Raw genomic sequence first — 27,702 nt, forward strand, 5'->3', positions numbered from 1 at the left:
AAATAAACTGAGAGCGGTACAAAGGATGCTGGAAAAGGAACAATAAAAGTAAAAATTACTGCACAATATTTTTGTAATATGAAGTCTGCTGTTTATAGTGCCAGTGTCTTAAATCACACTGGTCTCTATTGATGTTAGCGATCAGCCGACAAACACATAACAATTTTTAATCATGAGGCCATCTCTTCAATTATATATTCAAATTTAGCTGAAAATTATATGGGCCAAGAAATTTAAAAATACTCTCATCTAACTTTGAGGTTTTTTGAGTTTTAATGACTGGGAGCACCATGAGAAGTCTGTGATGAAAGCAATAATTTATCATGAATTCAAAGCTCTTTCCTTTAAGGTATTACCAAGCGCATCATTTCTCTTATGTTTTCGCCAACTGTAGATGGTTTCTGCTCACACTCAGGAGGCAACAGTGTCCAGTAAAAGATGGAGGGAGGGAATTCAAAATATAACAGTATGGTAATTCCAGTTATGGTTGAAAATTATTATGGGTGTAGTCAGTAATAATTAAAGAAATACTCGTTTACTAAGACTGTGTTTCTTTGATCATTCACCAGTGAAAATAAGATAAAGGTAAATGGAATATTTAAGCAAGTAGAAACTAGTCAACATCTAAAAATTAGTGCTGAGAAAAATCTGGATTTTGTCCTTGACAACAGTAAATAACGCACAGATTATGGTCACAAAATAAACTCATTATGTCCTCAAAATACATTATTTACAAAGAATTCCAATCAAATCTACACCCTTCAAGGTTGTCTCCTTGTGCAGTCATACACTGCTTCCAGTCATCCTGCTGATACTGTTCTGACCACTTTGTGTTTGTTTGGGATTCATGCTGAATCTCCACTGTGTCAAGACCTGACAAACTCGCCCCAACGCAAATTTGGTAAAAAGAAAAGATAGGAGATAAGCAAAGATTGTGGTGGTAGTTCCAAAAAACTTTGCGATTTTTACCAGCATTTTCACATGTGCTAAATGTTCCCTTACTCTGTAGGACGTTAGTGCATAAATCAAGTCTGGCAGATTGACACTGTGTTCATCTGCGGTGCACAACCCTGACAATCTCAAAATAAAAAAAGAGAGAAAGAAACACAAACAAAAAACGATAACCATGCTCTTGTTCACATTCCTCACATGATGTGCTTTCTGAAGAACTGGACTCCACGAAGTCAAGAGTGTTGTTTGGTCTTAAGGGTCATAGTGTGAGGTTCAGCTTTCATCACCAGTGATAATCCTCAACATGAGGGTCAGTTCAGTTTAACACAGACTTAGATTTTTCATGTCTGGAGAAGTTTTGGAGAACTTATTTTTTCCCCAATACCTTTGCACCATAATCCATAATCACTGACTACATTAACTTCTGTGCGGATGACACTCTGCCCCTTTTGAAGGTACAGTGTTTCTCCAACAACAAGCCCTGGATCAACCCTGAAATGAAGGCTCTCCCCCAGCCCCATCATCTCTGCTGCAAACACCCTATCTTCAACCAGTGCCAGCTTTTCTTCCCATGACTTCTTAGCCCTCAGCCATCATCCACCACCTCTGCTTCAAAAGGCTCCATCCCACGCCCCCCTTCCTCCAACACCATCCTGTCCCTTTCAACACTTCAGGTGAGGAACGAGCTGCGAGAGATCAAGATGCAAAAGGCTGAAGGTCCAAGTGGAATCAGCTCCAAGCTCCTGAGGTGCCGCGCTGACCAACTGTTTGGCATCATGTTCAACATGAGCCTGAAGCTGGGGAAAGTACCACAGCTGTGAAAGACATCCTATATGGTACCAGTACCAAAGACCACGCATCCGGAGGACCTCAGCAGCCACAGGCTGGTAGCACTGATCTCACGTCTGATTAAGACCCTCAAGAGACTGGTCCTCAAACATATTTGCCTCCTCCTTCAGTCTTCATTGGATCTGGTGTAGTTTGCTTACCAGCCTAGAATCGGGGTGGATGATGCCACCATCTACGTCCTGCACCGAACTCTGACCCAGCTGGAGAAGCCTGGAAGCACTGTAAGGATCTCCAGTGCTTTGAACACCATCCAGCCTGGACTTCTGAGGTAGAAGCTGGAGCTGTCCCAGTGGTTAGTGGACTACCTCACTGATAGCTCTGGTATAGCTGGCCTCATAACAGGTGAGGATGACTCAGAATACAGACTGTGTGGACTGGTGCCAGCGTGACCATCTTCTGATCAATGTGGGAAACCAAGGAGCTGGTGTAGGATTTCCGCAGGTGCAGACCCACCACACCGACACCAGTGAACATCCAGGGAACTGACATTAAGAGAGCAGACTCTTATAAGTACACGGATGTTCACCTGAAGAATAAATGGAGTCACAACACTGATGCTCTTTACAGGAAGGGTCAGAGCAGACTGCTGAGGAGATCTTTTGGAGGGGGGCGCTTCTGAAGACCTTTTTTCACTCTGTGGTGATGTCAGCCATCTTCTATGATGTTGTCTGTTGGAACAGTAGCTTATCTACAGCTGAGAGAAAGCGTTTAGAGAAGCTCATCATGAAGGCCAGCGCTGCTTTCGGATGCCCTCTCGACCCAGTGCAGGTGGAAGGAAACAGAAGAACTTTGGCAAAAATAACACCACTGTTATTTGCACAGTTTTTCCATTTTCTGTTTTTAATAATCTTTTACATTTTTAATAACTTAATAACTGCACATTATTTTTTTTATTATGCTGTAAATTGTTTTTTTTTATCTCCATGCTCCATCTGCCTGTCACTTTGCTGCGGGAACACTTGAATTTCCCCAGTTACTGACAATACGGGATATTTCTATTCTATATTTCTATTCTAATCCCACGGAGGAAGGACAGAGCAGACATGAGCACTGAAGTCACCGTTCACCTTTCACTACCAAATTATAATGAAAGTCTTCTCAGTCCTGCCAGCACTGAGCCAGAGAAGTCAGAAAGTCATGATGACATCACTCAACATAAAAATTAATGGAATATTGGAATATTCTCCACTGTATTACGTACCTGCTGAGCTGATAATAAACCAACCTTTAAACCATTGTCATGCCCCTTAGACACGTCAGTGAGGATAAATTGAAAAAAAGTGCACTTATCACAAATAATATGTGTGTGCCACCTCTGGAGTAGTAAATCAGTATTAAGTCCTGGGGTTATTTTTTTTTTTTTTTACACATTCTCCAGTGAAGGCTGCCTGCATGTGTTTTCATCAGAGGATTCTTGTGGACGATTCTTACAACAAATACTTTTTGTTATCCTCTTGCAGTTGCAAATGTTGATCTTTTATGTTTCCTTATGTCAGCAGTGATGCATGAGTGTGGCGGTAATCTCTTTGGGAGTCTAGAGTTACATTAACAGGCAGTACGAAAAGCAGGAGGTGGTGATGGTGTCAGGGGTTACGGTGACCTGACAAACACATGAACCACCCAGTGAGGAAGTCAACAAGAGATGCTTTCCACAGCAGCGCCGCGCACCCTAGCAACAGCAGTTGCTGGCAAACATGTGTCTGACAAATGTGCCATCTGAATCAATGACAGGGCCTCAATCATCACAATATGGGGCTGCTTCACAAGTATCTCACACAAACACAGTGAATGGAGTGGGGGAGTGGAAGGGAAGAAGAGAAATAAGATGGAGAGAATGCAGGAGGCAAGGCAGATATTGATAGTGTGTGTTGGAGTGCTTTACAAGTCAAACTTGCAGAACTGTGCAGTTCTATTGTGTTCTATTGTTGTCCTTGGGGCTAAAGTGCTAGCAAACTGCCTCAACATGGGCGTCTTATGTCATTTTTTGCCACTAAAATCTCACTTTATCCAAACTATCCTTTCTGAAGCCAAACTGGAAGTTCACTCACGCTGTACTGTTTTTTCCTCTTCTGGCTCTCTTTAGAAGAATTTTTATATAATTTGATGCCCTCTGCTGATTCATCTTTATTTGCTGCTTGATCAGCATTGTGTAACACCACCAATGTTTTCAATCAGTTCTTTTCATTCTCCACACTATTATTTAATAAATCTGTTTGCCCCAGCCTTCTGTCTGTACTCCTTCTCGTGCTCTTTTTTTGTATTTTCTCTCTCTTTCTCGCCAGCTCTGGAAAGTACATTCGCACAGTTCAACAGTGACACAAGGACCGTCTCCTCATGGCAGACCATGCTTGTGTTTTTTCAATTAAGCTAGGCTCCTGTACACCATTCATTTGGGAAACCATAATTCTCATGGCCTAGCAAAAACTAATGGAAAGTCACTTAGCTTTTTTTTTTTTTTCTGGGAGAGGTATCGGAAAGACCCGTTCCCTGGAAGCTCGTCAGATGAGATGGAGAATAAAAACAGTAGGAATACTGTCTATGAAAATACAGGAGGTGTTGATAGGAGGTGAAGGCCTCGCAGAGGGGTTTCAGGGTGCAAGAACTCATGGGGTGAATGGGATCAGGAAGGAGGTGTGTGAAAGAATACAGATGGATGGATTTCCAAGGGAATGCAGATGAAAGTAAGAGAGTTGCAGGCCGGATCTGAAATGCCCAGCGGGGAGGAGGACAGATCCACTGAAATCACTTCAAAGCCTGGTGTCACTGGGCTGCAGATGAGTGCCTGCTGTCCTTTTTATTTACAGAGATGGGCCCCACTAGCCTTTTGCATTCAACAGCAATAAACAGTGCAAATAAATAAATATCCACATGTGGCCAAACACTCAGGTGCAGTAACACCACACCATTTAGCAGCTCATTTAAAATGACTTTATGGCTCTATATTACATTAACACTAGCCCAGAAGGGCAGTAAAAAGAGTGATATTAAGTTCATCTGACAAACAAAGCAATTTTTAAAAAACCAAAACATTCTTACAGAATAGTCACTTTCACCTTACTTTTCCAAAGTTTTTTTTTTTCTAATAATGCCTGCCACTTCATCCTGTTTCCTTCATGTGTGCCTCAGCCACAGTCTTTGCATGGCTACAACCCATTTGTCACCATTAACATAAACCTTTCACTGCTGACGCTGACTGCATTCATTTGTGCAAAGTCACAAACACACACATGCTGCATATTCAGAGGTGCAATCTCACATGAGCCAAAACACAGCTACCCACAACTGGTCATACTGTATGGGCAAACACGTGCACACACGTACACATGCATGATGAAAGTGGGAGTGACTTAACCTGGACAGGCCCCCTTACACCCCCACCTCCCAGCCCCCACCACAACAATCAACAGAGACTGACGGACAGTAAAGCAGAGCACATAGCAAGGCACGGTCAGGAGCAGCACATAAAGAAGGAAGTCTTACCTCAAGAGTAGCGCTGTGGAGCCGATGCAAGGAAAAGCTTCATGTTTGTAGCGGTCTCTTTCAGTCTTGGTATCTTTGTATCTCTCAGCTGTGGCAGACGGGAACTGAGACAGGCACAGGCAGCGCAGAGCGGAGCAGCGCTCAGCACACTTTAGAGGCAGAGAAGGCTGTGGAGCTGCGCAGACCCCGGGCCCGTTCGCTCCCACTCTGCCTTCTGAGGATGAAAAGAGAAGACTTCATTACCAGCTGAGACCACGCCTCTACCCCTCCAGCCTCTCTCCTCCCAAGCCCATTCTCTCCCTCCCCTCTGCCTTCACTACCTCCCTGCTTCCCTTCCACACTCCCAGCCAGTAGCACAGGCCCTGTCTCAGCCAAGAGAGGGGGAGCAGGCTGCCAAAGAAAACCTCCAGTCCCACCGCCTGCTAGTGCCGTGCAGTGCACGGACAGAGAAAAAGAGCAATGAGGAAGAAGATGGAGAAACAGAGATGTCATACAGCAAATCATTTGAATACACAGAGAGTTATTTGCTTAGTTTGGACCTTATGAATGAAATATAATGTCGCAAAATCCGTTCAACTTCTGCCAGTGAAACCTCAAAATGCAATAGGGAGAAATAAAGTGTGAGAGTTTGCCAGTGACTGCGTTAAATGTCTAGGAAATTAAAATGAAGAAAGAAAAGAAGGAAGACCAAAAGTAAATTTAGACCAAGTATTGGGTGTAGGACAGAAGGGCTTCGCTTTAGAAATAGTGGAAAGAGACAGGGGAAGGACATAGACAGGCAGGCAGACGGAAAGAAAAACACAGACACAGAGAGAGACATAAAATAGGTGATCAGTTTGACAGTTTCAGGGAGTGAAGGAAAAAGACCAAACACATACTTAACCAGGGGGTGTTGGAAGTTTTAATTAAGACTTACTATAAGATCACATCAAACGACTGCTGCTCAGGAAGGACTATGACTGTGTGTGTGTGTGTTAAGTTCTGGGGGTGGGCACAATGACTGTCTGTGTGTTTATAACTCTTTGCAAACTGCTTCCATATTCATCACCAAGAATAAGGATGACGTTTTTTGTCCACCTTCAGAATGTCTTTTCCCCTTTTTTCATCCTCTTTGCCTTTTTTTCTCATGCCAAAGTGAACTCTCTCCCCATGAGACAGGGAAAATCAGACCTAAAAGCACTAGCTGTTTACTGTCCGTAATTATGAGGGGCTGGGTACAGTCAGCCCAGGCAAGCTCTGCACCCTGCCCCCAGTGCCACCACACACAAACCTTGCTCTGCCAAGTCTGCCAGTTTAAACTGGGCAGTGGCAGAAAAAGGGGGCTGTAAAGTGAAAGAAAAGTACACTAAAACAAATTAAGGTTAAAATTAAGGTTCAAGTCAACTGGTAATAGAGACTTCAGAAACAAAAAAACACATTATACTTTAAATAACTTCTAGTTAGGTTTCTGTGGAAGTTCAGCTGCTGCATGCCAACTTCAAGATCATAGCATGAAAGTTAAACATTGATGCTAACATTTTTTTTTTTTTTTTTAAAAAGACATCATCACAGGACATCTCTACATCCACCACTACTGGCAAATCTGTTGGCCTCAGTTTGATTTACCTTTGCAGAAAAAGAAGGCATTAAGTTTAAATAAGAGGACAGCGCTCTAAGATACAGTGCTAGCTCCTTGAACAGGAACAGGAAGAGGGATAAGCAAAACAGCAGCTGGGACAAATATGAATACCGCAACAACAACAACAAAAAAGACAGCCAGAGATCTTGGAGCAGAGCAGAAGGACCAAAATGTCAGCATAATGTAAGAGTAAAGGAGAACTTTTTGGCAGCACATGATGAGGTAAGCAGGCATTATACAGATCTCTGGCAATCTCCCATGCTAACATTAACACCTACACAGACCCTCTCAGTGGCATAATGGTGTCAAATTTACACAGGTCCACAAAACAGTACTTAAAGTTATGGGCTGCCTTCATTGTAGGCTGTGAAAACTCAGACACGAGACTGGGGATTGAGACAGCTGAAAATGGTTTGGTAGAGCAATGACAGAGAAAGAAGAGACAAAGTCATTTCTGTGTACTTCATTGCTAAGAAACACTAATCCTCCAAAACCAGTGACATGGACAGCCTTTCTGTGGTGTTTTATGTCTTTAATCGGAGGCTTTGGTGATAAAGAAAAGACTAATCCAACATCTGAAAGCTGCTGTTTGTTTACTGTCTGCAATATAATCAGGTATGGTCATTACCCTAAAGATGGTAAATTGATAAAAATAGCACAAAGTGGTCATGCGATAAGGAAAATTAGATGTGTCACGACAGGCTGCCATCAGACTTTGCAGCCAACAGAAAACAAAAAAAGCAAAAACCCATACAATAAAATGAAAGATATAGAGAAATATAAATAGAAAGAAAGAGGGAGAAAGTTTAAAAAAAAGAGAGATATGATTGATCTAAAATTGGTATTTAGGAACGTGAATACACTCAACATCCTACCTAGCCACTAGGGGCTCTACAGAGCTGTGGTGTAAATACAGTACAGTGCAGTGCGGCAAAGTTTAGCAGTAACAACAACTCTCACATTCTTCCCTCTTTTTTGTTTCAAAGAGGACAAACCTCTGTGCCCTTTGTTTTCATGACTGGTACAGCAAATTGTAAATCCCATCTCACCGATTTAAATCACTTATTAATCTAGTACAGGTCAGACATGGCCTACAACTCATTAGACTAAAAATAAACAACATAATTTCTGTTGCTTTTTACCCAATTTAAGAAGAGAGGATTGTGTAAATTAAATGAATGATAATGTTCACCTGACAGTTTATCAGGTATACTTTGCTGGACTCTCTTTTGCTTTTGGAACTGTCTCATTTCTTCAGAGATTTTGGTCTATATTAACATGATAGCATCACGTAGCTGCTGCACATTTGTCAGCTGCACATCCATGATGTGAATCTTGCGTTCCACTACATCCCAAAGGTGCTCTCTTGGATTGAGTGAGTGTGGAAACTCTGTGAGTACAGTGAACTCACTGAGATGATTTGAGCTTTGTGACATGGTGCATTATCCTGCTGGAAGCAGCCATCAGAAGATGGAAACAGTAAGGACATGGTCGCCAACGATGTTAAGTTAGACTCTGGAGTTAAAATGATTCTCAATTGGTACTAAGGAGCCCAAAAAGTGCAAAGAAAATATCCACCACACTATTGAAACGGTCAAATTGCAATGCTACCAGCGAAATTTTAAAATCAAGACTCGTCAGATCAGACAATGATAAGCCTGATCTGAAGGCTATTGTTACATCAGTTTACTGTTCCCAGCTGACAGGAGTGGCACTTGGTGTTGTCCTCTGCTGCTGTAGTCCATCTATAGCATGTATTAAGAGACTTGTAATTGTATTAAGAGCTGCTCTTTTGCATACAATGATTCTAACAAGTAATTATTTGAGTTGTTGTTCCATCCTGTTGGCTCATAGAAGTCTTGGCATCATGGGCGTAACTTTGTGCTGAACATTGGGGGGGTCAAGATCTCTGTCTAAATAAATAAATATGTTGTAAATTCCCAGATGATTAAACATCCAACTATTTTGCTGGTAATAACTGAAATGAGTAAAGAAAATCAACAGCCTATTTATGCAAGATATAATTCATAATTTTATTGGGGGGGAGGGGGGTTATATTGGCTGGGTCTGATTATTGGGGGGGTCATAACCCCCCTGGAAATTACGCCCCTGCTTGGCATTGTCCACTGACATCAGTTAGGCATTTTTGGAGATGTTTGTGCAGGAAAATCCCAGTAGATCAGCAATTCCTGAAATGTTCAGATCAGCCAATCTGGTACCAACAGCCATGCCAAATTGAACGTCACTTCAATGAGAACCGCTTTGTAAGATGAATGTATATAAAAGAGTGGAGCCTGCTCAAACCTAGCCCTGTAGTCTGTGCATATCAGACCACCAGCTGCCCACACGGGGAATTCAATTTAAACTCTCCGCTAGTACACAAATCCTCTTCCTGCCAACCGTCTGGGGTCTCTAAATGGTCCTTCTTTCTGTGTGTCACTAAAAAAACCCCCAGAGAAACCAATGCTGATGCTTATTAGAGTTTTTTAACAGTGACCACAAAAGATTCTAGCTTTCCTGACTGGAGCAACACCTGGGTCAAAAAACTAATAAAACTTTTGACCGTTTAGCAGTAATTCTGCATGCACAGATTTATTGACTGACTGTAATAAAGTTACTAAAAATAGTTCCCTAAAACTAAACATAGATTGGGGGAAAATGTGTAAATTCACCTCCCCTAAATATACAGTGTAGCTTTTCTTTTCAGCCTTTTAGAGGATAGAGTGGTTTAACCATGGCAAGATTAATGTTGAATGAGATCTTGCTCCCTGGCTGTGTGTCACTGTTTTGGTGTACTCAATTAACATGTGGTAACTTGACATCGAAGTACCTTAACAGCTAAAGAAGAGATGAACCCTTGAGTGCTTTGTATACTGTAAAAGCTAAGACAGCGTCACTGGACTCCAGCATCTCAGTGAAGTAATAGCAAGAACACTGCTTTGGTTCCAAGTTTTTAAATTATTTCTGCAACCCGATTTTGCCACAGTTGCAGTAAGGTTTTAAAGTAACTGGGTTATTCCAGGTCATGTTGGTGACACACCCAGAGGCCCAATGAAAGGCCTCCCCATCACCACCACCAACAACGCTCCTGTAACTGTCAATTAAGGGCACTGAGTGTAGGCGCTGACTACATGTGGTGAGTATATTCCATGAGTCACTGACTGTTAGACACCTGAAATGTCCTATAAAATCAATTACATTAAAACTTAACAACCAGGAAAGAAAATATTTTACAAACCCAAGACTAGTTCAATGAGTGCTTTGTAAGTTTATGTCCTGAGGCAAGAATGGGCCCCAGAAATATTAGACTGTGGGTTTCAAGTTAGACACGGTGATGATGTCTGACCAAAAGGTCTAACACATCCATTCCCATCCTCTCTCTGATTCAACTACTGGACTCTGAAGCAGCCGTACTGGGGATTCCTGGGAATTTCACACCTACAATGCCGATGAACAGTGACCGGTAGAGTCCATCACACCATGGTGTGCCATTTCTGACCGAGAGAGCCCAGCAGACAAGAGCAGATGCTCTCCCCCAGGGCAAACATGGGGCACCCCAGCCAGTGTAGACTTAGCAGTTTGGCGATGTGTACTCGCCCCATCATGTCGATCAGGAGTGATGATGTTCCCAGGAAGACAACGTCATGAGGTGCACCGCAGGTAAAAGAGGGAAAGCTGAAGAAAGTGTGTTCTTGAAAGAGCAAAGGTAGACATAATCACTATATATGAACTTAATTCTAAGTCAAATACGTCCTTGAAAGAAGCAGCACAGAATAATTTCAAATCTACTTCAAAACTTAGTTACCAGAAGATTCTGAAAATTATAATCATATTTATTTTTGACTAAAACAATTTCAATATATGTACCACATGGAAAATACTCCGCTTCTTCTTCCGCTTAATACTCAGCGGAAGAAGATGGATGGATGGAAAATACTCTGTGTACAGTACTGTGCAAAAGCCTTGTGTCACCCTTCATTTCTTGATATTTTGTTTCCAAAAAGCCAGACTTTCTGGTAATTGTTTTAAAGTGCTCTTGAGAAACAGTTAATAGTTCCCATGTCTTTTGCTTAATCTATGAAAAATGCCAAAGAAAACATAGTTTTACAGGCATAAAATAGTATTTCACACCAACAAGGTAATTCCCAAAGAGCTGTTAGCAGAAAACTTGGCATATCTTGGCATGCTGTGCAATGTGACCTTAAAAATGAGGAAACTGGCCAAGCAGAAGACAAAGAAGAAGTGGTAGGCTTAAAACTATCAACAGAAGATGAATGTATCTGAAAGTCATGTCCTTAAGAAACAGGAAAAAATCCAACAAAGGATCAGGCCCTTCAACAGATCTAACAACTATTCATTGAAGCCTCGTCAGAAATGGTCTCAGTGGAAGAGTGACTGTAAAGAAGCCATTCTTCAGGAAGGGAAACAGAGACAAAAGGCTGAGTGGCTGTATGCCAAATTACACAAAAAATGAAAATCAATGGCAACAGATTTTACAAGGATAATGAATCCAAATTTTACATTTGTAGTTTATATCACTGTCAATATGCACAGAGGAGTTCAGGAGAGAGGTACAACATTAAATGTATGTATTTATGTATCTGTCTGTAAAACAGAGTGGAGGCTTTGTCATGGTTCATTTCAGCCAGTAGTATTGGAGGTTTTGTAAAAAATGAATTTATGAATGCAAAAATATCTGTTTTTCTTGATTGATCTACCATTTAGTACCATCTGGAAAACATCTGACTGGTGATGGCTTTATTTTCTATCACAACAATGATCCCAAACACACTACCAGTTCAGTAAAAACAAACCTGGATAGAAAAACAGATAATTGAACACTCTCAATCATGGATTGGCCTCCTCAGAGCCCAGACTTCAACATTATTGAAGCAGTATGGGATCATCTTGACAGAGAACTGAAAAAAGGCTGCCGACATCAAAAGAAGAAGCAATAAAACTTGCCTGAGAGTCTTCAGGCTGTGTCGAAGAATAAAGGTGGTCCTACCAAATACTGACTTTCAAGTTTGTTAGAATTGTGCAAACTCTGTTTTGCCTTATATACTGTATTTTCATGTATTTTTGCAGATGTTTCAATAAAAGCAAAATATTCAGATTTGAAATGTGACTGAAGTCTTTGCACAGCACTGTAAGAAATGGTAAGGATTACACAACCTATACAATACACTGATTTACTTTTCTATTTTATATGGGTAATTCAAATCCAGACGATTGCTAATAATAAGAACGACTCCGTTGGAATGGAATAGTATTTATTCAGGCTCTTATAGCCTTGACTGCTGTGGCAATTTAAACCGATATGGTGGTATGCTGTGACAATTTCAGCACTTCTCACACAGCCCATGGTATGTTTACGATAAGACCACTAAAACAGTGGGCTGACCCGCCTTGATTGCATTTCATAAATCTATAAGCATAACTGTGGGACTGTGACCGCACGTGAACTACAGTCCAGTTCCGCACAAAAACATAACTGGTTTTTTTTTTATTTGAAAAGGTCTTTTATTAATTGTAATTAAAGCAGTTTTTTTTTTTAAATTTCAGAACAAAACCCAAACAATTTTATGATCATGTTCACAAAGACAAACTATACTTGGACTTTCTAGAAAGAATTTATTGAACTTAATTGAAGGGCAACTGATTTAAAATGATTAAGTGATTATGTTTTAGGATAAAATGAATATAAGTGTGACCTTTTTGAGTTGCAGTGTCTTTATTTTTTATTTTTTTGACTTAGGAGTTGGGATTGAAATAGGTCGGGTGGATAGAGCGTCCATTGAATTGCACCAGAGCCACAGCATAGCAAACACAGAGATGACTGACCCTCACAAATGGGCCTTTCAATCCTTCTCCTCACTTTTGTCCCATCAATACCTTACTCTTCAGGGAGACCAAAGCCACCAACTCCAACTTTCTGCCCCTTCCAAACACAGAGTGAATGGTGTCTACTGTACCTCACACCACTCCCCTCTCTGTGGGGTAGAACACATTTTGACAGGCCTGTATTTATGGCATAGTGTAGTCGTGTTGGAATGAATCATGAAAAAAACCAAATGCATCTTGCTGGATGCTCATTTATATCAAGTGTCGGTCAGCTGTGGCGGTCTGCGTGTGTGGCCTATGTAAAGAGAATGGGGCTTGTGTGAGTGTATGTGTGAGGGAATATTAAGATAAGCCTAATGAGGACCAAGCTCTGTTTATCTGTTTGTATCTGTTAATGTGCATTATAAAGGTTGTCTCAAATGATTTTTTAATTGCCACTATAAGCATGGAGGAAGCTTTCAATGCAAGAAAAGTGCTTACAGTTTAGAAGGCTAGAGTTTCTTCTTTTCAGTTAAAATTCCAATAACCACAACATAACCTTAAATGACAACGGGATTTACAACAATTTCCAGATAACACTGACAGATGCATAAATAATCATTTTTACAAAACTACATTATCAGTAAAAACACATTCCAGAATGATGAGCCACTGACAGACTCGTCACAATATATACTTAATAACGATCTGTCTTTGAAACACTTTGCAAGAGAAAACACTCACATAAACATACTCAAAACACTTGCATATATGACATATATCACCATAGGAATCTTTCTGGGTGCACTGTCTCAGTGGGTGTGTGGTAACAATGGGAGCTGGGGTGAGCAAAGGCAAAGTTCTCTGGTCCTTCTCCACATAAACCTTTAATATGAGGCCTCCTCAGCACCAGTCGGCCATCTAAAGGCACTGTACCCTGTAATTGACCTTAAAAATACTTTCAGTGGAGGTCGGCAGCCATGTCATTGGCCTTCGGCCCAAGCGGTGGCTGCATCTCCCCAGCCCAGAGGAGCCTGGGAAGGCCTTACAGGGTATATTTAGTGGCCCTGTCCTTTTGAGCAGAGCAGGAGATGCAGATAATGCCAGTCTGAGTATAAAACCGCTCTGCCGCCCACGAGTGGGCCTGTCACCGGAACATTTCTCTCTCCCACGGAGTTGTGTTTCCTGAGGTCAGAGGTCACCTGTAGGCAAACCAGGTAAATATACAAACATAGGAGCTACTGATTGGAACCAATGACTTGGATGAAGAAGGGGTGTGCAAAAATCTTTGTTCTCTGTGTGGCAGGAGCAAATTTGATGAGAAAAAATAAAAATAAAGCTCTCAGATCAGCTGACAAACAGCAGCAATGGTAAATTTGAGCTATGATATATTTTGACACATCAAACTGCAATGACATGGTGTTGATTTTTTCACTAAGATGAGTGGAGGGACCTCTCAACAAAGAGACGAATAAATTTATCAACTTCATCTGAGGACAGAACTTGTCAGATGGGTTTCATAGTCCTACTGTCCATGTTCTGGTCAGCTCACATCAAATGCGGTGCTTCAGACAGTCACAACCTAGCTTCTATACCACTCCTCCATTCATCTGTTCTATTAACTGATATGTATCATAATTGTGAAAGTCTTGTACTAAAAGGCATGAATCGATGTTTTGATCTGGTCCCTCTGAATGAACCACGTCCATAAATGGTTACTGCGTCTATGAACTGTGAAAGCTGGCTTTTTTCGCTGGAGCCTCTTCCTGTACCCCTAACATGTATTTGGATTTTGAAAACAGTTTTACCACACTAACAGCAATAATTCTCATGCGTCATGCAAGCCCTGCTTTCTGTCTGAAATCACATTTCAACTTTAGTATTTTGAAGATTGTGTCAAAAACCTGTCCAAACATTCCGTCCTCAACAGATCTACAACAACACTCCTATTTCCATATCACATCTGGAGATCATAGAAAACATAATGAATAATGAGAATCTTTACAGCTTTCAAACACTTGTAATTTGATTCTGTTTAACTCTGGCTATGCATGTAGTGTAAAACATGTTTTATGTGGGAAAATATTATCATCACCGTTGGAATCAGAGCTAATGACTCTTGATGAAGACATTAATAATAACAAATGTAATTTGCTATATTCATTTTTTTTTTAATATGAAACATAGACCTAGACCTAATAACCGACGTAATAATAACTTCAGTAATAATTAATATAAGTATTACAGTTCTATTATCCATTTCAATGATATTATTCACTTTTATAATTGATCAGCTGCATCAGTTGTTCATTAAGCCGCCCCATCATGCTCATTATGTTTGTGCAGCTGTAACCAAAACGCTAGAAGCACCTTTTTTGCATGTCACACACAGACAGCAACATTCCTGCTGGTTTCTATCAGAAACTGCTGTCTGGGGCATCTGCAAGGTAATTTATGATTTCTTTCACGAAAAATTATCGTTGGAGATAAATCACAGCATACTTCTGTCTTGTAAAAAAAATTTTAACAGTGAAAACTGGAGTTGGTGTAGGAGCAAAAACAGGTAGATTTTCCTCCTTTGCTGCCTCGTCTGTTGGACAGGTACACATGAAAGGAAAGTCTCTCTTGAGTATTCTTACACAGGTGAGAACAGTGGAGTGATGCAACAATATCTGTCATTTGAGGGCATCATTTCAGCCCCTTTTCACAATTCTAAACCATTCCACTAAAAACAGAGTGCTCTCTTACCACAGTGCAATTGTAGGAACAAGTGCTGCTTGACTGCCACTGGTCTTTGATGTGTCATACAGGTATCACTTGACCGTCACCCTTCCGAGGGTCCTCTCTATCTCCAATTTATGCTCGGTTATGGGTAAGAGCAGGCTAATGGCCTAGTACTCACTCCTAGTGTGTCAAAACGCAGCTTTATATCCCTCATAATGTGAGAGAGGCTGCTGGTCATTCCAACCTGGCATTGTTCCTTACCAGTAGAAACCACAAGCCTTGGTAAGCTTGAACAACACCATACTTTCATTGTGTCTTTAATAGTTTTAGAATAATAGATCATGTCTCAGGACCTTCATGTCCTTACTTATAGGAATTTTGGTTTCTTAAGAATACACATTCACAAAGCCACAAAGATAGCAGGAAACAGGACAAAGAAAGAGAGAGAGAAAGAGTCTAAAAACTTCTGGATTCTCCTCCAGAGATGCTGCCCCTGAGTATAAAATCCAAGCCCAACAATAACAAAGAAACACTTTTGATCCGCTGTATAAAAGGACAGCAACAGAGCTTGACAGACCAGGGGTTCATGTGCTCACTGTGGTCATGGTGACAGATCTGTCGACCACTCCTTGCCCATCTGGGCTGCCGGTGGAAATCTGCCTACTCTCTGAGGACAGCGAGTTCAGACCGGTAATTTAGTTCAGATGAGGTAAAGCAATATTTCCAGATTAATACGAGCCATATTCCTTTAGAACTGTCCTTTCTTTCTTCTTCTCCTTCCTGCATTTTTTTTTTTTACATCTTACATGTCCAAAAGCGTCTGGCTGAAGATGAAAGGAAGAAGTAGAAGTGCAAAAAAAAAAAAAAAAGACAGAGTGAAGGAAGATGAACAAGTTTTATGCGTTTTGTGAGACAGACACACGGGATAGCCAGTTCTACCATGACATTTGTATGTCTTTCATTAACTTTCCTTTGATCATTTCTTGAAATGCCTAATGAACAGCTTATTTGATATGGCAGAGAGAAAAGTTTGCTTTGTGTTGTTCCTTTCATTCTCCTGTGGTTAGTTTAATTTTAGATTTACACACTTTTGCATTTACACACTCTATTTATCTTTTTTATGTCACCAAGTGATGTTAAATAACAAAGAAATCCCTCAGTAGCAATCCGATGCTACTAGGCAGGGACTCTGGAGCAGATTAAACTGGTTGGACAGTACATGTTTAACGATGCTCCATACAACTTCAAACAGCGTTTTTAACATAATACACCTAATGACTCTTGGTTTAAAAAGAACCTAATGTTATCAGCGGCACACTGCTTTGGAAGCACACTGCTCCAGATGCCATTAGTCTGGCTTGGCAACAGAGTCAGTAGTTGAGATTCAGGAAGTCACAGCTGTCACTGTCCTGCATCAACTGACTGAGCATGTGACGGGCTACATCAGCCCATCCTGATGCCAAAGAAAACCATTTATCTCTCCACAATTTATAAAGAATTCTATTTATAACTTTTGTGCAACATCTAGAAAAGATGATTAAAGTAAGCAGCAAAGAGCTAAAACATGGATTAATTGGCCACCGGGCAGCTGACTGACTTTGCTGCTGGAGCATGGCCAGCTGAATGGTGAGCAGCTTTGCATGGCTATGCTTTCATCAGCTGGCTATTTTGTTAATGTAGTTGGAATACTGGGAATTAATCAACAGTCTCCCCAAGTTACTGGAACAATACATCAGACCAACAGTCCCTGAGCAGCGTTCCCCATAGTTTTCAATTATTTTCTGAATGACATTGCCTCATTTGCTTCATATGCAGAGGATAAGGCAAGCTGCCACTTTGGCTGTGGCTTCTGTAGCCTAATAGAAGACGCATGCTGATGAAGGACAGATGAAGGACATACAGCAATGATGCTCTGTAGGACTGTGATTATGTTATGGTTTCCTTATCCTAAAGTAACTGTAGCGTGTCACTGTGTTACTGCCTAGTAAGCAAGACCTCTTGACAAGATGCCACCTTCTTACCGATTCTGCTGATCACAGCTCAGCGAATGATATAAGAAGAGTCAAACTTCTGCTTCTGCTGCTGTTTTTTAAATGTTTTTTCTGGAGCGTTCTCCCCCATCCATCTGTCACACTGCATGAGTGTGATGTCAGGACTGGGCCCTCATATTGGCTGGGCTCAGCTCGCCCGCAGCTCTTGAACAGTACAATTGAACAGTGGGTTTGAAAGGGAACGTGAAATTAGTGGTGACTCATCTCTGGCCACTATGTTATTATATCATTTCTTCACCAGTGATGATTTCAATCGATCTAAAGTTCCATGAAATCAGACCAAAAAAGCCAAAAGAATGTCTGTCTATGCGAAAGACGGAAATTATTTGTTTTTAAGAGCAGGTTTCCTTCGCTTCATATAGTTAATTTAATATAGTACAAAATCTTAAATACACACACATGTATGAGATTTTTTATAGAATAAAATTCCACTTAAAATTTGAAACCATTTTTTCCATAAACTTCATTTGAGTGACATGTGATTGTACTACTTAAATGTCATTTGAGACAAGACAAGAGATCTTTATAGTTATAGACACACTATGGGCACATTATTTGGCTCCTATTATCTTAAAGTAAAATTGATGAGGTAGAAGACAAGAGAGTGGAATAACAGAGAAGAGTTTTTTACTCCTTTTACTTTTTACTCTAGCCTTAGCTGCAAATTTGTTCCTGCGTTCAGACTTTCTGTGTACAGCTTATATGTTGTCCTAGTGTTTAACAGGTTTTCTCTGGGAAATCCCAAAACAAAAACCCATCGGTTTTCCTTGCTGGTTAAAAAGTGATTTAGAAAAAAAACAACTACCAATTATCAAAAAATAGAAACTAGTAGACAGATGTGAAGTATTTTTACCTACTATTTCCATTTTTTACCCTAGCTATTTCACCTGTAACTAAGACATCAGCCTCCAACCTCTTTCAAATTTCATACACCAACACATGTAGACTGTTATATGGCTGATGCAGAGATCTAACTGTGTCACTGAAGATGAAACTGCCACTGTAGTAGAGGACACACTGTCATAAACGAGGATGGTGGGAAGAATCAACTTTGTGAGTTCCAGCTCATTTGAAATACAAAGTAACGCCCAACTCATCCACACATTGCCCTGCTTGGGCTTGCCATTAACCCCGGTGACCTGTAACTGTGTGTTTGTGTGAGAGTGCCCTGTGTATTTGCACATCTACTATTCCTAGTGTAGTGGAGGGCCAAGGGACCACACGAGAAGAACAGAAGAACGTTTCCTTTATAAACAACTTTTAAATCAACCATTTCTTAGCCACAGTATTTTTCCTACGAATTTCTAGCCAATAGTTAGGAGCTGTAATTTATGGGTCCACTACAGCAGTAGCATATTCAAAAAGAATGTGCAACTGCTCTACTAAGTCTTACTTAATTCTCCACAAAGCTGGCAACTCGTTGAGCAGGTTTACAGCATCCCATCAATATTTTAGTTCCCAACTGGAGATAGGGTTTCCAGTATGTTTCTAAACCTTGTTCCAGACCAATTTAGTGTCTTAGTCCACCCATGGTGTTTCGGCTTAACTTTTATTACAATATAATGAATATACATCCTCGATCTATATGACGCCTGAGTTGCACACTTCTCTTGATGCAGCTAGCGAGCACAAGTTTAGCCTGGCAGAATGTAGCTTTGCATTGCTGAGTGTGGTTGAGATTTATGTTACTGCTGTGGGGCGTGCATGTGGCTAACAGATGGTGGCATCCTGCTCCTTTTTCCTCCCTCAGCACATCACCGCTTAGTCGGTCCCCCAGCCCATCCCTATCTGCTTTTTCTCTTTTGGTCTGATACAAAGTTTTGAGCAGTACATCAAGAAAGCTTGTGCAGTTGTGTTTTTAGAAATATCATTTCCATTTTAGTATCTTAGAAATGAAATTTCCAATGCTAAAATGCTAAGCTATTCTATCTTATCCTCTATTAAGACAAAGAACTGGTCTCTTCAAATACCTCAACTAAATATCCATTAATCAGCTCCAGACTTCAGAACTTATTTTAGCCTCCTCTTACCATCAGCCAGTATATTTTAAAAATAACATTAGCTTTTGAATTCAATACATACAATACGTCTATCAGTCCTTTTAATTCAGATTTCCTGTGTCAAACTCTTATTTCCATCAGTGACCCCTTGTGTCCTATGGATGGACCATTGTCATCTTGTAACAGATAATTCCCATCAAGTTAGAAATATTTTAATAGAGAGACAATGGGACCCATATCACTGTGGCTCAGGAGGTGAAATAGATCATCTACTGATCTGAACATCAGTTCAATCCCTGAGCAAGGCCTGCCTGTTTCACTGTCCTTGGACAGTTAAACGTTAAATGTGCATGAGTATTACAGGTAAATGCGTTTATGATTTGAGTGCTTTGAGTGCTCATTAAAACTAGAAAAGCAAAAGCACTGCATCAGTACCAGTCCATTTAACAAATCATGCCAAAGTGCATTGTTAAAGGTAAAGTCCAAAGGATTTTACCTTTAACTTGTGCTAATTTGTCCATAAATTCATGTGACCCTTTTTCTTTCTTCTTTTTGGGAGGCAGTATTTCTTTTTCTTTTTTCTTTTTCTTTTTGTATTTTTAAGTTATTTTGTGGCCACTGTGGACCTTGTTGCTCTAAAGCTGCCTTAAGCTGTGGGAGATACTAACTCTCATTAGAATACCAGACAAAATCACATGCAACTGTGGTGTAATTCCTAAATTTACAGCATGTATTCAGAAACCGCCGACCATGTTTGACATTCACTTTAGGAGACAAATTGATACCAAGCAGTGACAGCACACATAAAAAAATCCCACTCAGCCTGTGATGACACTGCCTATTTTGCTCCCTTATCTAACCCATCACATCAACTCTTTAGCTGTCACACCGAATGCCAAACACAGAAATCAGGCGCACATGCATATCTTACAGTAAAAGAGACAGAACACTATTCTAACACTGTACAGGTGTAAGCAATGCATTTTTGGCCCAGTGCAATCTTAAACAAAGAAATCACCAAAACTTTGAGAACCCCAAACGGAGGTTTTAACCACTGAGGAGTTGCAGAAGGGTTTCCAGGCAGCTAGATCTGTGGAAGGGGAGCTACATAACACTGCTGTCTTTGTGAGTGTGTTCAAATAGTATTTTGATAGTATAATAAAAGAAATAGTAGTAATAGTATAAAAAGAAATAGTATTTCTCCCACAAAACGCCACGTCCAGATGAACAGAATCAACTTTTGGAGATTCAAATCGTATTCTGTCAATCAGATCACCTTTACATACCCACATATCCATGGCAGTGCTACCATGAAGCACAGCACATGCCCCATGTACAGACTGGGAAGTAAATATCAAGTGACGTACAGTATACTGTGGATTTTCACATGTAGCACAATCAGTCATAAAGGCATGTAGTAAACAGAGCCACTTACGCTGCCTTAAAGTGCTAAACCGTGGAGGCTATCCAGAAAATATTTACACGGACTTTTAAAAGTGTAGCCAAAATGAGTCTTCCTTCCCACACACATTGAGGCAGTATGAGTTGGGAGACCCATATCCATGCGCAGACACAGATAAACACACAAAAGTAATCAGACAAGCGCACAGCCCCCGTCTACAGATTCAAGTATTCCACTCGGTTAATCTACATCCCACTCTCAGAGTCTGAGAATGTACAGCTGTGTGGTTTTCTTGACACATTCAATTCCCTGCCATTGGGAATCACCTCAAGGTGTTCTGAGTCATCTGTTGGTGTTTGTGTCTTCATCTATTCTATGACACCACAGAGCTGCAACCACAAGGAGTTAAAGACTTTTACTATTGAGACACACAGATGCAGCCACAAACGTGCAACCACAAATCCACACACCCACACAGTTACACATGTACTCATATAAACATGGAAGGAAATGCGAGTCATATTAATCCTCGAGGACACCAATGTCATTCCACTCTGTGCCCTTTTTCGGTCCCAGTCTTCTGCGTCATTTTTTGAAATGGAGCATAAGAGGAGAACAAAGTGTTCTTGTGGATCATCGTGTGTCTTTGATAACTCCAAAGAGAAAGTGACGTCCAGGATTTAACATTTGTTGATTTTTCCTCTCATGCTGTGTTTCTGCTTGGTAATCATACTTCAAGTGTGACCACAGTACTAAGAAGAAACCTTACACATGTAGAAGCATTTTTAAAAATGTAAATAAAAAGTGCTCAGAAAGGGAGATTTTTTTTCATGTGAATTTTGAGCCTGTCAAATGTGGTGAACAATTTTTCCCACACGGGGTCATACTCTGACGTATGGACATGTGCCTGTCAGTGTGATAACACGTAATGTTGAATCTGTTCTGCGTAAATGTGTGTGTGTGTGTGTGTGTGTGTATCTCTCTCTCTCTCTCTATATATATATATATATGTAAATATGTGTGTGTGTGTCCTTTCCTTTCCCTCTGTATTTACACCGTTAGCATCCTTGCCAGCCCCCTTTTTATCATCTCAGCATATTTGCTTACCAGTCAGGTGAGGTGACATATACAATGTGGATCACATGGTATATCTTACTCCAGTGAACTGGGTGAGGGCTGTACTTTTTCAAACAAACAACACAACAACAAAAAAGCTATACTGCAGGAATTGTAATGATGAGGCATTAGGCAGGAATTTGGTTCATTAAGTTACGTGTCTGGAAACAGCTAAAATCAGGGCAGTTGTCAGGGGATTATTATCTCCACACCCACGCTTTTGGTTCTTTGCTAAAGTTCTGAGAAAGTCCTGGGTTGCAGGGTACAGCTGATATGTCAGTGCCTCAGGCCTAAAGGCTGAGATGCCTGCATACCTGAAAATGTTTCCATAACAGCACACTTTAGTTAAAGACACATTTTTCTGTATTTGTTCACTTTAGGAGTATTTGTATCATTCATAATCTAAGCATCTGGAAGACAAATACACATATTTGTGATTGAAACTCAAATGGACATGGGCTGAACACATAAACCAACCCTGCAAAGCAAACGGGAGAAGTTTGCTCCCACAACTTTCTGCCAGGCAGGCAGTGTGTATTTTAGGATGCATTTTAACCCAAACCATGATCTTTTCCTAAACCTACCCAGCTACTTTTTTTTTTTTTTTGCCTAAATGTAACCATCTAACCAAAGTGTGCTAAAAACTGAAAATAATATATGGAAAAAGAAAGCTTTCTCTCTTAAATCATTCCATGCAAAGTAACCAGCACATAAAATGACTAAATAAAACTGCGTATCATTATAGTTCCAGTGAAATATACTCTAAATGTAAGCAAATACAGATTAAACACCTTCAAACAAAGATTACCGGGGGAGATTTATGACAACGTGATAAAAAGCACATGAGAGAAAATGGAAAGAAAGTCATGCTGGGTAGAAAAAAAACAACATTCCTCAGTCACTTTGGTAAACTATAGCTCATTTAAGACTAAATGTTAACTGATAAAAGCTGGGGTTGCCATTAACAGCAAGTAAAAAATGAAGGTAGTAAACAGTTTATATAAATGCTTGTTGAATGGACCAATGGAAACAGCTCCAGGTATTTTGCTCTAGCTGAGCAGATGAGACACTTATCTGGAAGGAAATGCTAAGGCACTGCCTACATGAGACTTTGTGGTGTTTACTGATGATTTGGCACTATGACAGCTATGTCTGTGTGCTTTAAACCCATTTGTTTCTCTTTTCTTGGAGGTTTACTGGTCCACCAGGGCTTGTTGCAGTGCTGCCTGTCAGAGACGAATATACGAACATTCAATGGCAGCATCATGTAATGGAAGCTAAAACGCAGCAATTTATACTGTAAAACAGAAGTATTTTTATAAGCCCGCACTTATATAGGTCTATATACATAATGTTAGTTCAATTCGGAATGATTTAGTCATAAAAAATACAATATTTCTAAGATTTTGGCTGCTCGTATTTCAAAGTAGTGTATGACACTGCATCAGCTTGTCAGCGCCTTGCATGCATCACGTTAAAATACTGTGACAATACAAAACAGTGTTTTACTTGGTTTTTTTTTGGTTGAGGTTTTATTTAATTCATCTCTAAGGGCATATTGAGATATCCTTGCCTGAATTAATAAATGCAAGGGAGCAAGTGAGGGCTTGCATGTGTTAGCTTTTCCAGCTAGTGAGAATGCACTGTGTGCCTTGCTCTGTGCATACATCTGTACATGTACATACAAATGCAAGAGGCTGGTACATGCCAAATATTTTCTTTAAATTGAGCTGCCTTTCAAATGAAAAACAAATCCGATTTAGACTGGCAGTTTGAAAAAAAGACTGCTCCAGAGACTGCTATATGTGATTTAATAACACGCTGCATTATGCGGTCATTGGATTAGCTTTGATACTAAGCCAAATTTACAAGATAAAAGAAAGTAAAAAAGAAGGCAGCGCTATATGCAGAGGTCAAAGAGACCCCAGCAAAGATCCGAAACAAGGATATAAGACTGCCCCAGAAACGTGCCCAGCTTCAGAGGTTGAAAATGGCTAATGAAAAACATAACAATGCTAGAGGACAGAGGATGGAAAGGGTATCTTAAGGGGAGGGACAAAAGGGGGAGAAGTAATCTTAGGTAAAAGGTCCGCAGCACTGATATGGTTTCTATTCTTGCAGCATTTTCTGGGTGTTTAAAGAGCTCAAGGCAGCAGGCCTGTCATACAGCTGGACTGTCACTCTTCAGTGCTGTCTCCCACCTCTGACACACCCTTCTCCTTCCATCTGCACCACTCCTTTTGCTAACTGCCTGGGGTTTTATTCCCTTGACTATCAATGACACCTTTATCTTCTTGTTTCACTCAGCCAACATTTTCAGGGCACACCAACTTCATGTCAAACATCACTCGTCCATTCTGTTGTTCTCATCAGATTATGCATGTGCATCCCCGTACACCTGGATTCCTGACCTCACTCCCGCCTACGACCTCATAAATCAATCAATCCTCTTATAAAGCTTTTAAAGGAATACCTGCTTTGTCCCTCTATATTGTGAACATGACTCTGATTGCTGATGGACACATCTGGTACCTTGTCTACTGATCACTGCATTTGTACCTTCTTTTCGAGTCACTGTTAAAGGTATATAAAATCTGTGTGGTATATAAAATCTTATGGATGCTTTGGAGTAAGGTAGCAACAAGAAATAAACAGACTTCAGAAGCATTAGAAAACACACTTGCATGCACAGAACACATAGCACATTTTATGAACTCATAATTGCAAAGTTTATAGCCTTGCTGCTGCTCAGTCTGCCTTACAGAACACACACATAGACGCACAATTTCCCTTGGAAGTGGAGCAAAGTAACCTAAGGCAATAATTGACAGCGCTGACAGCAGTGGACAGCAAATATGTAATAAGTACACATATCGCAACAAAATATTGGATCAGCATTTTTGGAGTTATGTTGTTCACCGCTGAAACAAAGCGTTCGCCGACCAGGACCCAAAGTATAACTGTCTCCTTCACGCAGACATCATGATGGCACACCTGGCAAAATACAGCATTACACTTACAGGGGGAATGCCACACCTGGCAGCAGTGAGGATGAGTTTTCCACCTTTCAAATGAGTGTGGTAGTCAGGCTGGCACAGGGAGGTAGACTGGCATGACCGAGCAGGTTCCACTTGCGGAGCAGGGGAGGATAAAGTGGGTGTGGGGATGAAAGGGAGGGGAAGTGGAGGGCTCAGTGCAAGCCAAGGAAACACAGGTTGGTTGGAGGCATGTAAGTTGGGGGCTGGGTATATTCACTGTGGAAGTAGTGAGCGAAAAAAAAAAACCCCAAACATTCCTGTGACCTCTCTCTCTCTGCTCTACCTTAACCCCACCATTAGGTTCCTCGCCACACCCTGGAAGCTCTTAGCTCTGAGCTGTCACCGGTGGGCTAAAAGCAAATCAAGATAACCACAACACAGAGATGAATCAATCGGAAGGTGAATGAGAGGCAGAAGAAAAAAGAAATACTTAAGTCTAAATGTGGAGCATGTAGAAGCAATGTGTAAACAGTATTACAGCAAACAGGTATAGGCAGGATCACCGCTGTAGCTTCTTCTCTGCTACTTTTTGGTGTTCAAAAAAGATAACGCACACTTACAAAGTCTACACAGACTCTTGTAATATTAGTCTGTTGCAGCTGTTTTCTGCTTCTCATTGCTAACATAACAGCTGATGTCCTGTAAACATACAAAACTTAAAAGAAATGCTTAATTTATTTTATTATGTGGCAGCAAAATGTTCATGCAAACCATATTGTGACCAGATGAGGTCTTGACTCTTTTACTAGCTGTCCACTGCTGAAGCAGGACAAGTTTTTTGTTTGATCTTTCATAAACCAAAGTTCAAACTGAATCAAAACAAAACAAAGGCACTCGCAGCACACGTGCACCCCGCTGCAGCGACTTTCCTCCATTGTCTTTTGACCTGCTTCACCTGGTGATTCACACACACACACCAAACTCTAATCTAAGGGAGGAAAAAGGTGCCACAGCCACTTCAAAGTCTGATGACTAACACAAGAGTGGTTTACATACTCAAATATAAATACGTGTCTTCTCTGAGGCTAAGGTGGATTCAAAGAAAATTCCACCCAGTCCACTGCATGACATGGCTTTCACAGTCCCAGTTCTACCATAATGATACCTGTGTTTACATATAGACACACGAAAACACATGCACACACATGCAGACACACACTGGGAAAGCTCAACATTAGGTAAGACATTCTCTCCTCCGCTCACCTTTCTGGGCTGCACAGTGACTCCAAACTCCAATGTATGAGGTGTGTGTCAGTCTCTCCTCTCCTTGATCTTGCTCTCCCTTTCCCTCACTTACTCCTCAACCTGCAGTCATCGCGTGGCGCTAGTCACGGTGAACTAAGGCAGAGGGAAAAAAGAGGAGGGATGGGAAGGTTAGAGGGACAAATGAGTCCTGCCCAGACTGATGAGAAAGGCTTCCAAAAAAACGCCCTCAGGAGAGAAAAGATCAGAACACTTTACTCCACCAAAATGTTTTAAACTTTCTCACCACTGCGCTGTTTCCACCGATTTCTTTTTACTGAACTCCTTTTTGTTCTGTTCCTTTTTCCTAGCAGTTTTTAAAGGTTTTCCTAAAAACTACTTTTCCCTCTTAAAGTCCTGCCAATCAGCAAATCGCTTGCTCTTTCAAAAAAAAAAAAAAAAAAATCCTGCTTCCTTTCTCTTTCTGCTTCTGCCACTCACAAGTTCTTCTTCTCCCTGCTGTTGCCTGTCACTGTTTATCTAAATTTGTCTGAATTCTTTCTCCGTCTGCCTCCTGCTCTCACACTCATGCACCACACTCACAGCGTGTGCTTTACCTCGCACTTACCCTGGTGTGCAGCTGTGTGATGAAGGAAACACACCTGCTTTTACTGAAGTGTGTGTGTACATATATGTGTGCAGTACAGAGCTTACTCTAAGCCAAAAGATGGAATCCAGTTGGAGTTTGCTTTCCATACTGTTTCAACTGTCATCTGGTTTCAGAACTGTTAAACTGATTCTATAAATCTATACTTGGCTGAAGGCATTTAATAGGAAATGTTTAAATGTTTATGGTTGGTTGGTGACTGCATGTGACAGTGAATAATATGGCTTCCATACCTGCAAGACACTCGCACAGATGCACTTTACAGCTTTAATGACCCTAACATCATCTTTCCAAAATTTGAGGGATGCATGGTGCTTTTTGAGAGGCAGGCATGCAAGTTTAATAACAGAATTACTGGGACCTACTGGGAGAAAGAAAGGAGATGTAGCTAAAATCGAAATTGACTGACACACTTCAGTAAGAATCCGTTAGTGGGCTGTCTCAAATTCACAAGAACCTTTTTGACCCGGGGCTGTGTGTTTTGTATGTGCTGCAGGGTTTCCTCTAGGTGGAGCCAAGTATGATTGGCTGTAATCCAGAGCACCTGGCTGGTGTCCAACAAGGTTATTATCTACCGGTTAACCTCTGTCTGTCTACACGTGGACCAGCGAGCCTATACGTGCTCCTCACCATGCACTCAGCACCATCTTACTCTGTATTATCGTTCAGTTTTTCATCTAAAACATGTGCCACATATATGCACGAACACTCATACCTCATTTTGCTTCTTTTCATTCATTTTAGCCTATTCTCATGATATTGTTTGTTAATTATTATAACGGTGGCAGTCCGTCTCTTCTC

The 27,702-nt window shown here is 40.8% G+C and overlaps 1 protein-coding gene across 6 annotated transcripts in view; it reads right to left on the reverse strand.

Moving 5' to 3' along the window:
* Nucleotides 1-27,702, reverse strand: part of LOC113026982 (zinc finger protein 469-like) — a 227,278-nt gene that overhangs the window by 34,191 nt on the left and 165,385 nt on the right. For 5 of the 6 annotated variants that reach the window (XM_026176342.1, XM_026176340.1, XM_026176338.1 and 2 more), the window contains 2 exons: nucleotides 26,256-26,390; nucleotides 5,281-5,494 (listed from right to left, as the gene is read on the reverse strand). The gene's annotated coding sequence lies outside the window, so the exon portion shown is untranslated. Of the gene's footprint in view, nucleotides 1-5,280; nucleotides 5,495-26,255; nucleotides 26,391-26,541; nucleotides 26,604-27,702 lie in introns of those variants that run through there. The other variant, XM_026176343.1, reaches the window with a different exon arrangement.

This window comes from Astatotilapia calliptera, chromosome 7, assembly GCF_900246225.1.
Source record: "Astatotilapia calliptera chromosome 7, fAstCal1.2, whole genome shotgun sequence".
NCBI classification, from domain to species: domain Eukaryota; kingdom Metazoa; phylum Chordata; class Actinopteri; order Cichliformes; family Cichlidae; genus Astatotilapia; species Astatotilapia calliptera.